The sequence below is a fragment of the Sphaeramia orbicularis genome, chromosome 1, assembly GCF_902148855.1.
Source record: "Sphaeramia orbicularis chromosome 1, fSphaOr1.1, whole genome shotgun sequence".
NCBI classification, from domain to species: Eukaryota; Metazoa; Chordata; class Actinopteri; order Kurtiformes; family Apogonidae; genus Sphaeramia; species Sphaeramia orbicularis.
Genome location: NC_043957.1, coordinates 17,065,580 through 17,079,437, shown reverse-complemented (window position 1 = coordinate 17,079,437; position 13,858 = coordinate 17,065,580). Strand labels below are relative to the sequence as shown.

The window sequence follows — 13,858 nt, the reverse complement described above, 5'->3', positions numbered from 1 at the left end:
AGGCAGAATATTGTTAAAATTACACTTATATTTTCAGTTTGTTCATGTTATTCACATCGTTTGAAAGGATAATTTTTATATTATTATGTTATTATTTCACTGGTTCGGCCCACTTCAGATCAAATTTAGCTAGGATAGTTTGTAGATGTAAACCATCTCATAATGTAAATTTACTTTTTTCACTCTAAAACATAGAGAAAAGTTTGGAGTTGACATTATTATATATTATTATGTTATTATTTTACTGGTTCGGCCCATTTCAGATCAAATTTAGCTGAACGTGGCCCCTGAACTTTGACACCCCTGCTCTATAGTTACAAAACGTTCCATTAATTCTATCTGACTTTTTTTTTGTTTTTTTTAACTCTAAGTGTTAAAGTCATGATCTTTAGTTTCCTGGTAAAACAGCTGATTTTCTTGTCCTACCTGGAAGAAACCCGAGGAGAGGAGAGGAGAGGAGAGGAGAGGTGGAAAAAAAGGCTGGAGATATGATGGAGAGAGTTTGAAGAGTGCAGGGTTAGAGATGGAGGTAAGAGTGGGGGGGGCACACAATAAGACTTTTATAGCAAACACAGCACACGTACCCCAGATACCCCCCCCCCCCACACACACACACACACACCCCACCTGTCAGTATTCTCTCTCTATTTTGAGATAGGTGCGGTGGTGTCAAGACATGACACACACACCGTTGGCCACAGAGTGTGATCGCTTTTCCTCCAGCACAAACACATCTCACATATGGTTATTAATAATAGCACCGTCTGTCCTCAGATCCTCCACCCAGACTCACTCTCTCTTCTCTAACTGACTGTCCTTGTTTTCTGTCACTTCCATATCCTTCACTCCAATCCTTTCTTACCTGCTAAATCTATTCATCCTCCTGTTGTAAATCCTTGTTTTTTGTCAGTTCCGCCATTCATTATTTCCTAGTTTTGTGACAGTTTGAAGCAGATAAACTACACTATTGTTACATGTCAGTCTGTAACACTCAGAGGATCCTTGACTGACTCTCCACTCAGGTCCAGAGGCGAAGTAGAGTCATGCAGAATTTCGGAAGTGTAAAAATCTTCAGTTCCGTGTCTGGCTCACTGGAAATACTCTGCTGGAATAAGGCTGAATATTGAATATTTCCATCCCATAGTGACAGGATTGTCATTTACCTTCTTTCTACTACTTGTGTGTCACTTTGAAAGCTCCCCTCATTATGTGAAAGAACCTTCGAGCTGCAGATTCGGCACAACAACGTGCTTCATCCGCCGTATCTTCTCTCCTGACACCATTCTGAAAAACCACAGTCACAGCATCCTGTGCTCGGTGCTTCCAAAGAAGTGGCCAAATAAGCCAGATAACTTTTACCCCTATTGTAGAGTGGTAGTGGAGGACGCCAACCTGTCTACAACATCATCACCACAGAGTTAACAGAGTATGGAGTTTGTTCACACCAGACTAGAGCCCCTTTTCCACCTGCATTTCCAGGAACTTTTATTTCCAGGAATTAATTTGCCTGGTAAAAGAATTGCTGGTAATCTGTGTGGTTTGTGTTTCCACCTGAAACTTCCAGAAAATGTATAGATAAGATTAGAGTAAAGAGTAAAGTAATTATACAAAAATACAACAGAAACAGAAAAATACAGTATATAAAAGTACAGAATATACACGTAAAAGAGCAAAGTATGGAAAACTAGAAAAGCACTCGGAAGGCAAAGACCGCCGCCAAGGCAGATCAGCCCCCCACCCCACCCCATCACTACCAAAATATAATCATTTGCTCCTTGTGCCAGTATCAACATTTCCTGAAAATTTCTTCCAAATCTGTCCATAACTTTTTGAGTTATCTTGCTAACAGACAGACAGACAGACAGACAGACAGACAAACCCCGATGAAAACATAACCTCCGCCGTTCCTTGGCGGAGGTAATTACAACTCTTGCATGTCGGTGTGGGCCATGTGTAACAGGGTCAATTATTTTGCAGCAATGTGCGTATGCAGATGCTATTGTGTATTAGTTGTTGTTATAATTACACAAAATCTGTTCATTTTATTTTCATTTATTTTGGTTAATGCCTGACATTATGGGCATCCAAGTCAGTATACGGAACTTTTAATTTGAGTCTGTTCCCCAACGAGTACTTTATAATGTAACACTGCCCGCTATGACCTCTTCCCTATTGTTCCTGATCTCTATGGGAGAGAAAAGCAGCCATGCATTTGGGGGAAATTTCTGTTTTAGCCTCTGCTAATTTCATTTTTAAAGTAGAAAAGCACTCAGAGAGCGGAGACCTCTATCAAGGCAGATCAGCCACCAAAATGTAAAAATTTGTTCCTTGTGCCAGAATCAACATTTCCTGAAAATTTCATGAAAATTTGTCCATAAATTTTCGAGTTATCTTGCTAACAGACAAACAAAAAAACAGACAGACAAACCCCAATGAGCTAGCCTGTTCATTACCTCCGCTGTTTCACTTGGCGGAGGTAATGAACAGGCTAGTTCAAACTTTGTATGATGTGCTGAAACACATTTCTGTGTCATTTGGTCTGTGTAGGGGCATGTTTTGTGGGGTTCGCTAACCGGAGGTTTTAATGTCTGTGCTACTTTTGTCAGGAGTGAAAAAGAACAAACGGAGTCTGCCTCCAGAGTTGTACATGCGGGTTTCGTCCTAAAACACAACGCAGAGTCTGACACCATTGGTTACACATGTACTCTATAATAACTGCAAATCTCAAGAAAATTGCACATTAGTATCTTTTCCGCCAGCATTTCCAGGAATTTGTTTACCAGGTAAACGAATTCCCGATAATCGGTGTGGTTTGTATATTCATAATTCCGACCAGTCTGATTACATATGAGGAAGTGATAAAAGAAACTGCACCACACCCCCAGTCCAATAGGTGGTGGAAAGAAAACGCTTAAGGCCAAACAAGCCATAAATGGTGACCAACAAGTACATGCTGGGGCGCCACTGGCAAATATGGGCCCCATGAAAGGTAAACGCTGTGGGCCCCTCATAAAATTCAGTGTCTTGTTGATCTGTCTGAGCAGGGGGGTGGGGGGGCAGCAGTTATATACGTGGGGGTGCAGTCCATAACTAATGTACCTAACACTGGTGTAAAACAAAAGTGAAACTGAACATGCTTTCAACATCCGACTCCTGGCTTCTATTTTTCTATTATACAGCGGATCTTAGACTACATTTTCACTCCTTCTAATCTATATCTACTGAACCCCCTCCACTGCTCTATGAGCCCCCCAGAAATACTGGGCCCCATTAATTTGTCACATTTACCCCCCTCCTTTACAGCGCCCCAGAGCACATCATCATTTTGTGTGACAAAATATGCCAAGATGGAAGACGCTAAAGTTGTTGTGTTGTTCCTTGTGTTTTACTACAAATAAAACCATTTGATAAGATGCAGACGCCACTGGATTAAACATGGAGGCTGAACGGAAGTACGTAACACTGCAAGTGTGTTCCACCAATCCGTGTTCTTCACCACACAGCCCTGCCCCTCAAGAATTCTGGGGAATCTGAAAAATCTCACCAACCTTCTAGGAACTTTGTTCAGAAAACGGTCGGGTTAGAGGGAAAGTTTTCTCCAGGGTAATTTCTGAGGTTTTTCAAAATCATAGGTAAAGGATCTGGTGGTGGAAAAAAAGCCAGTCCTCATCGGTCCCCATGTTAAACCTTACAGATGTAAATACATTCTAAAGTGTTCTTAAGTGTTCCCCTTAACTCTTCTTTAGTCCAAACGTCTATCTGTTCTTTCATCTTTTACGCTCTAACTTTACAAATCACTTCATCTGTAGGTTTTCTTTCACAACACGCTCTTTCGCTTTCCTCGATCCATAACAAAGATCGCAGCGTCTCCTGTTTCTGTGAACTCTGAACTTCTTGTACCTCTGTTATCACTCATCAATCTCTAGCTGCCTCACCAGTGACAGCTCGTGTTTCTTCTTCTGTCTCTTTTTCATTTGCTTATCTGCAGCTGAATGAGGCAGTAGACGTCTTCGCTCTCAGGACAGTTAAGGCCAAGAGATGAAGAGGAATGTGTGAGAGAACAAGACGCTTGAGATCGGCTTTGAACGAGTTTTACTTGTCATTTAACAAGTAAATAAGGATTTTTGACACAAAAAATACTTTCAGTTGCACTTAAAAGGTTAAATATGGGAGATATGTTGGGAATCTGTGTTGTGCTGGGAGCTGTTTGTTGACACGGGTTGAACTGAAATCTGACAGTAGCAACTGTTGGTAACTGATCCAGACCCATAAACTGTAGATACGTAAAAGCAGCAGAAACTAAGACATTACCCATGAGTCACTGAAGCCAGTGGTTTATATTTTGGCCACTACCTTGCTAGCTTTTTGGATCTATAAGTGACCATATTTGAACAATTCAGGTGACAGAAGGGGCCACCTGCTAGGGATGATGGGTAAGGATTGGAATTGAGAACCGGTTCTTTTCAAGAACCGGATCCCATTAGCTCGATTCCTTGGAATCGTTTGCTTGCCTGCTTAACGATTCTGGTTATCGATTCTGCCTTCGTGCGCAATGACGTCACGCATATGCTGCATCGTTTTGGTCAGAATGTAGCCAACATGGCGTTGAGGCAGAAATGGTCTAAAAAGACGATACCAGAGCCACTTGTAACACTTGGAAAGCTTCCATTGCTTCAAAAGGGTGGAATCCCTCCGATATGCTCAAACATTTGTCCACAGCATGTTTATTTGATACGCTACTTAGCGGTGCTTGTGAATCTAGCGGCAGAGTGAAAACAAGGACATCATCTAGGCCCAGTTCCAGTTCCAGTGCGAGCAACAAACGTCATAACCCCTCAACTAAAAGTTTCCGAAGGTAGGGGAAAGCCCATTTGTACTTTTTTATTCCCTCACCCAATGAAAATCGATAAGAGAATCGATAAGTAAGTAAGTAAGTAAATTTTATTTATAGAGCACTTTTCACAGACAGCGTCACAAAGAGCTTTATCAATTCAAATCAAATCAATCAATCAATCGATAAGGAATCGGATCGATAAGCAAAATCGATAATGGAATCGGAATCGTTAAATTCTTATTGATTCCCATTCCTAATGATGGGTGAGCTAATGCTAAATGCTAGCTTTTTAAGTCACTGTAAACTGCATTTAGCATTTGTGTCATTTGATGAACTTGTCAGTAGCTGGGTGTCCATTTCAGTTTTCCGCAAAATAAAAACGATATTTCTACAATTTTGACAAAATATAATTGCTACTTGTAGGTGTTTCCATTGAAGTGTGTTTGGCTTCTGATGCGTGACTCTAGTAAAGTCCCATCTACCCGTCTCGTGATGTGTCACAGAGAGAGAGAGATGTGGGGGTGGGGGGTTCGGCATGTCGCACCTGATCGTCGCAAGGCAAAGTCCTTATTTATAACAGCGGCCACGCATAATGAATTTCTGGGAGAGAATTGTACAGAATTCACCAATGAGATGTGGATCCAGGATTTCCAAATGACATTCCAATTTCCAGGTCACTTCCGTAAGAAGTGTTTACATGCACATCAATTGGATCAACAATTAGCATAACCCAGCTGTCTTCACTGGAAGGAAATTTAAATCTGAATATTCCCTTGTCCAGGAACTATTGTTTACCCGGAAGCTTGAAAAACCATGGCCTGTTTCCATTGAAATTACCAGGTAAAAAACACTCCCTCGACCCCAAACTTTCCCTGAAAAATTTTCCTAGTGGGTGGGCGGGACTTTTCAGATTCCCTGAATTTTTTGGGGGCGGTTCTGTGTACTGAAGAACACTGATTGGCGGCACCCTCCATGTTTAAATCAGTGGCATCTGCAAACTGGTTTATTCAGTTTCTACAACCTTTATTTTGTTTAAATGGAGCAAAAGAGGAGGAGCTACGAGAAGTGGATGACAGCCACCATATGACCAATATTTGTCTCCTACACGGTAACTGTGATAATAGGTCTGTCCATCTAAATACACTCTGGATAATTAACCTGGACCTCGAACTACATATTTATAGAATACGATCAAAAGAAAAGTAACCTAAAAATTTTAATACTTCATGGAGTACAAGCTGGGAAATTGTTTTTTGTGAGTTGGAGTGGACATTAGTGCTTGACTTGTTAAAGGGGTCATATTTTGTTAAACCCACTTTTATTAGTCTTTGGTTCATTTATTTGTGTATTTGGACCCTAATAGTTCGAAAAGTTTGAATTTGAACCCTCCAGGTGCTGCAAAGCTATCTTTATATTTATTTTGGCAAAAATCGAGTGGATTTCTACAACCCGTTTTAATTCTATCTTAATTTGTTATGTCTATAACTAGTTACGTCATGACATTTGCACATATAAAGTCCAGACTTCCGACGAACATTTTTCTGAGTACCCCATAATTGTTTGTCAGCAGCAGCAGTTGTAGTCCATACTGAAAATATGTGCAAACTTCAAGCCAATTACCTAAAATGTTCAGTTGTTGGTTGAACAGGACAGAGCAGCACAGCCAAAAACCTGGAGGGGGCGGGGCCTGAAGTGGCTCATGTGCATTTAAAGGGCCAGCGATCAAAACGACCTTTCTGGTGTCATTACTCAGAAATAAGGTTGAAGATGGACCTGTGGAGTTGAATTAACGAAGAATTCAGACCCAAGCAGAGCATTTACAGTTTATGTAGACCACAGGGAAATGTTTTAAAATGCATAATTCCATTTTTTTTTTTTAAATATCACTCCTTTAATGACTATATTTTTTCGGCCAGCTTTGTATCAATCACAGATATATTTGAGATGAACAGGTAAGGCATTGTTCGGCCTACAGCTTTCGCTTACAGTGTACATTAAGAAAAATAAAAATGAACATAAAAAGGTCGATAAATATTGTCATACACACACATTAACTTAAATTCACATAAAAACACAATAACCCCCCTGAACCGCTGCACATAAATCAGAAGGGTCCGATCAAGCTCTAACACGTGGACACATTTGGTGTTCAACAGTCTCTGTCATGTAAGCAGAGTAACTTATATGCATGTATTATACATATCTGAGTAGGTATTTATAAGCACTTTAACATTATATATAACAAAATTTGGGGAGATAAAAATTTTAGGTGAAAAATGTCAAATTACTGCTTGATATTACATGGATTTGAATTGGACGTCAATTTTTTTTAACCTTTACGCAAACATTCGACAGAAATTGATATCAAGCAGGACATAACCTTTTAGATATTATGTTCAACTATGCTGAAAAGAAATTTTGGAGGAAAAGTTTCTGTTTTATTGACATGAGAATAAGGAAAAAAGTGGACAGGTTGCCATAGTAACACGTGGACAACTCTTTACCATACATAACCCAAATTTTTGAGTTATTTTTTTAAAACAAGCCAGATATAATCACAATGCTTTATTTAATGTATTTAATACTAACTAATTAATCAATACAGACTATCATGATTAGGAGATATTATCACATTTTTTAATGATTGTATTTGTAGTAAACAGTTAAAGCGCATAGAAATATTATAGTTTATATAAAAAACGGTTGATTACACAAATCTGATTGTGTGTGAGGTGACTAAAAGAAGTGTATGTGAATGGTTTGTATGGATGCTTTGTGTTATTGTAAAAATATACAGAAAAAAGTGTGTTGATAAAGCAAAGGAAGCGGAATTAATTTAATGATTAGTTTGTAAAAATGGGATGGGAGTCTGTAAGTTATACTTCTGCCCACTCCTTTTCAAGTGCAGAAAAATTTTGTTTGACCATGTTGTATGGTTCTTTGTTATCTGATGATTCTATGTGCTCGAAATAAAACTAAACTAAACTAAACTAAACTACACTAAACTGAACTACACTACACTAAACTAAAGTACACTAAACTAAACTGCGCTAAACTAAACTAAACTACACTACACTAAACTAAACTACACTACACTAAACTACACTACACTAAACTACACTACACTAAACTAAACTACACTACACTAAACTACACTAAACTAAACTACACTAAACTACACTACACTAAACTACACTAAACTGCGCTAAACTAAACTACACTACACTAAACTACACTACACTAAACTACACTAAACTACACTACACTAAACTACACTAAACTAAACTACACTACACTAAACTACACTACACTAAACTACACTAAACTGCGCTAAACTAAACTACACTAAACTAAACTACACTACACTAAACTACACTACACTAAACTAAACTACACTAAACTACACTAAACTACACTACACTAAACTACACTACACTAAACTACACTAAACTAAACTACACTACACTACACTAAACTACACTACACTAAACTACACTAAACTAAACTACACTACACTAAACTACACTACACTAAACTACACTACACTACACTAAACTACACTAAACTAAACTACACTACACGAAACTACACTAAACTACACTACAACAAACTAAACTACACTACACTAAACTAAACTACACTAAACTAAACTACACTAAACTACACTACACTAAACTAAACTACACTACACTAAACTAAACTACACTAAATCACACTAAACTATACTACACTAAACTAAAGTACACTAAACTAAAGTACACTAAACTACACTAAACTAAACTACACTAAACTAAACTACACTACACTAAACTACACTACACTAAACTACACTAAACTAAACTACACTACACTAAACTACACTAAACTAAACTACACTACACTAAACTAAACTACACTAAACTACACTACACGAAACTACACTAAACTACACTACACTACAACAAACTAAACTACACTAAACTACACTAAACTAAACTACACTACACTAAACTAAACTACACTAAATCACACTAAACTACACTACACTAAACTACACTACACTAAACTAAACTACACTAAATCACACTAAACTACACTACACTAAACTAAAGTACACTAAAGTATACTAAACTACACTAAACTACACTACACTAAACTAAACTACGCCAAACTAAACTAAACTACACTAAACTAAACTACACTAAACTAAACTACACTAAACTACACTACACTAAACTAAACTACACTACACTAAAGTACACTAAACTAAACCACACTAAACTAAACCAAACTAAACTACACTAAACTAAACCACTCTAAACTAAACTACACTAAACTAAACTAAACTACACTAAGCTAAACTAAACTAAACTAAACCACACTAAACTAAACTAAACCAAACTAAACTACACTAAACTAAACCCCACTAAACTAAACTACACCAAACTAAACTACACTAAACTAAACCACACTAAACTAAACTAAACCAAACCACACTAAACTAAACCACACTAAACTAAACTAAACCACACTAAACTAAACTAAAACCACACTAAACTAAACTAAACTAAACACAGTATTATTTATAACTTGTGCTGGTCTATACTGACATCGGTAAATTCCAAATACAGAGTCATTTCTCGGTGACAGTTCACAGATAATCTTTTTAAATGTGACCAGTGTATGAATTCACAAACTTCAACATTCAGAATTTTAGTTTCTCAAAGTAACAGACAGTCCTTTGCGTGTCTTTTTGTTAATTTAATGCAGCCTAGCAGAAGGTTTCGTTCTTCTCCTGTACTTTGTCAGTGGTATTTTAAAAAGGATAACAGTTCCATAAAATAGAGCTCTTGATAAATGATGTGTGCAAATGTATTTTTTCTTTTTGTTGATCTTCACTTTTGCTTAATCGGACTCAGAACATAATGCAGCTTAAATGTCTAATACCCACAATGCAATGCGGCAAGCACACCACACTGTATTTTACATCATCATAATGTCAGATTTTATAAGTGTGAGAAGGTGTGTAGCGTAGTAGGTATATAGCAAACCAACCGATGGCCGTTTTAGTGTCAGAGCGAGAGTGTTCTTTAGGTAAAATGGAGTTTTACATGTGTTTAAAATTCAGCTCTTTTCGAACTTAATTGCATTAGCATATAAAGCAAAGATAAAAAGCTTATCTCCGTCCGTCTGTCTCTTAATGCCCTTCACTGACCCTCTGTTCTTTTAATGTCTCGTACTCAGACTCTCTCCTCGCTGTTGAATTACCCCTCATCAGCACTTTCCAACATTGTAGAAGAACGAGACCAGGAGAGGTGGGATGGGGAGGACGGTGCGGTACGATGGTTTGGAAAACAAATGCAAGATCATTAAAATAAAAAAACAATCCAAAAAACAAACAAATAATAAAAAAAAAAACATGTGGAGGGGTAGTACAATTCCCTGACAAAAACATGTTGGGAGACGGACAAGAATAATGAGGAGAATATGTCAACGGTATGTAAATGATGAAACCTTTGACGAAAAGTTTATGATCTAGAGGCCGACTTTTAATGCTAATCTGACTTTTTTTTTTTTTTTTTTTAACCCTTTCATGGATGAATTATGAGAATTATAGCCCAGATATTTTTCCTGAGTGTTTTTATTCCTCTTGAGACATGGAAAAAAACAATACGATCCAGTTTTTTTTAAGGAATTACAAAAATGTCCACTCAGCCAGACACCAGCTTTTGATTTTTGAAGCAAAGAACCCTGGTATAAGAAAGTGATATGGAAAACTATACAATAAAAACATTTTTAATGTTTAAATCAGATGTTTTCTCACATTTTAACATACTCTAATACAAGTTATTATTCACTTCATGTGATAATATGCAAAAAAAACCCCAACTTTTTGTTAAAAAAAAAAGTTAATTACAGTCTAATAATTGTTAGAAATTGATTTACACTAAAACATGTCACTGCAGATCAGATTTATCAAGAACGGCAGAGTTATAGTAACAGTATGAATTGCAATGTATGAAATGGTGCATAAGCGTCCACTGTGTTGGCTGATACGCAACTAAAACAACAAAACTCATGAATATACAGGGTGGGGAAGCAAAATTTACAATATTTGGAAGCAGGGATTGAAAGACAGTGTATGACCAATTAGTTTATTGAAAGTCATGAGAATTTATTTGCCACAAGAAAATTTACATAATAGAAAATGTTTTTATTCTATGTGTCCTCCTTCCTTCTCAATAACTGTCTTCACACGCTTCCTGAAACTTGAGCAAGTGTTCCTCAAATATTGGGGTGACAACTTCTCCCATTCTTCTTTAATAGTATCTTTAAGAAAGTCGACATTGCTGTGTGATGTTCTGTTGGTAGCATGTTCTAAAACGCCCCAAATAGCAGAATCCAGAGGGTTTAGATCTGGGCTAGAAGGTGGCCATAAACATGATTCCCAAAAATTGCTAAAGTTGGATTTGTTGCTGTTGTCAACAAGTTTTTTTTTTTTTGGTGTTGTTGTGTAAGATTTTAACTTCAAATCATATTTTACTGCATTTCTAATGGTCTTGTTGTCTACCTCAAGTTCAATATCCATTTCTCTCATGGATTTGGTTGGATCCTTTAGGATTTTGGATTTGAGAGCTTTAATAAAAGCTTTGGTACGTTTTTTGTTGCTTCCTCCACTTCCAGACTTTCTCGTAATAGTTTTGCTCATACTCATTCTCTTCTTTACATTATAAACAGTCTTTATGGACACTCCAACTATTTTTGAAATCTCCTTTGGTGTGACGAGTGCATTCAGCAAATCACACACTCTTTGACGTTTGCTTTCCTGATTACTCATATGGGCAAAAGTTTCTGAAAAGGTATGGATAATAGTGTTAGGTATGATTATGACATCAATATATGTTTGGTTTCAAAACAATTGATGTAGTGCCTGCTGAGAAAAAACAACTAAATGTTCATTGTAAATTTTGCTTCCCCACCCTGTACAAGAGAACAGCTGTAGAATAGTTGTCCACTGTAGTGACCACTATGCATGAAAAGGTTAATTTATACACTCTTTAACTTCAAATGTTAGCGTGAAAATGGAATGTATCTTCCGTCGCTGGACAGTCAGATGCACACGTACATACGGCGCTGTGCATCTTTAAATAGACATTAGAAACACACAGTAGTCCTTGGATCCAAATGACAACAGTGTGAGAGGAGGGAATTAAATGTGTTTTTAATGACCCACTTGTTATTGAGCAACAGGTGCCGCATTAAGTCATGGCAAGGATACAGCTGTGAATGTGAGTCAGTGTGTGCAGATATGTATTATTTACAATGCAGGGGATTGAATGTGTTTATACAGTCACCGGTGGGGACGAAATACAGAGCCGTAAAAATGCATGTCGTTATGTTTGAGGGTTAAGAGGAGTTTTAAGGTTAGGGTTGTGTGTGTGTGTGTGTGTGTGTGTGTGTATGTGCGCATGTATGTGATGTAACTGGGGGAATCCCTCATTTAATCACACAGATTAAAGAAAGTTTCCCTAAAAATAGACATGGGGCAGCCTTTTTATTGGACTGGGTCAGACCATGCAGGAAACCTCCAGGGATGGAAAGTGATGCCAGTGTGGTTGGTGTCTAGAATTGCAGTTCTGTGAAAGGCCACTGGGGTTGGTTCCATACAGCAGAGATGAATTTTTTAACCCTTAAAGACCCAGTGTGTTTTTGTGGTAGTTCCTAAATGAATTTATTCTCTCTATTTAACCTTTCTTAACTGATTTATCACCATTTATTCTAATATTATCCTTTGTATTTTGCAATTTGTCAGTGAAAATCAAGTTTTTTTTCTTATATTTAATTGACTGATCATGAAGATGTTCATTAAAGCTCAGATTAAAGTTACGGGTTATTACATCCAAAACAGAGAAAACTGAAGAAAAACTTTATCATAACATTATCCTCTCCATTTTGCATTTTTTTTTCAGTGAAAATCACACTGTAAGCCCGGATAAGTAGAGTTTCCTCCAAAAAACTTGAGGCAAGTGATTGCACTTAAATGATTTGAGTAATGATCGACTAATCACTTGGTTTAAGTAGGTTCAACTTTAATGCTAAAAGTATTGAACTTAAACTATTAAGTAGAAAACACTAAAAGACAAGTTATTTGTACTTTAACCCTTTCATGCATGAATTATGAGAACCTTAATCATGATTTTTTTCCCACCTGTTTTTATTCCTCTTTAGGCATGAAAAAAAATGCAACTGACAGCTTTTTATGAACCTGTTTTTCATGGAGCTGCAAAAATGTCCACTCAAATGGATACGATGCATTTAATTTTTGAAGCAAAGAAACATGTAGTTACTGATATACAGTGAAAACTATGAAATTTAAACACTTTTAATGCTGCTAATCTGATGTTTTCTCATATTTAAATATACTCTAATATTAGTTATTACTCACTTCATGGAGATAATATACAAAAAAAAACCATTTTGTTAAAGAAAAAAATGATAATTACACGCTAATAACAATTGATTTACACTCAAACATGTTACTGCAGATCAGGTTTATCAAGAACAGCAAAGTTACATATACATAAGTGTCCACTGTGTTGGCTGATGTGGAAGTAAAACAACAAAACCCATGAATATACAAGAGAACAGCTGTAGAATAACTGTCCACTGTAGTGACCAGTATGCATGAAAGGGTTAAATCTGTTGTAAAATCAACCCCACTATCCAACCATTCAACTCAGCATTTTAGGTTTCACTGACTAATTTTCTCAATTGTAGCCAGATTAATTTAACCATTGAACAACTTTTTTTTTTTTTAAGATAATCAAACTCAAAATCTTATTGCTGACTAAAATAGTAATGAAATTATTCAACCTAATATATTGTAGCATGAATGGAAGGTAGTTCAAAATCATTTACCAATATAGGAAGTGCTTTTAATTTAATAAAACATTAAGATTTTCATTAATTATTTACAATCTTGGATGAACAGGAAAGCCATTGTTCTTCCTACGGCTCTGACTCATGGTGCAGCTCTACAAAAAT

The 13,858-nt window shown here is 36.8% G+C and overlaps 1 protein-coding gene across 2 annotated transcripts in view; it reads right to left on the bottom strand.

Moving 5' to 3' along the window:
- pvalb7 (parvalbumin 7) overlaps nucleotides 1-13,858 on the bottom strand; it is a 108,157-nt gene that overhangs the window by 19,988 nt on the left and 74,311 nt on the right. The window contains exon 1 of one of the 2 annotated variants that reach the window (XM_030124105.1): nucleotides 427-544. The exons of the other annotated variant lie outside the window; for it this stretch is intronic. The gene's annotated coding sequence lies outside the window, so the exon portion shown is untranslated. Of the gene's footprint in view, nucleotides 1-426; nucleotides 545-13,858 lie in introns of those variants that run through there. 2 annotated transcript variants of the gene reach the window in all.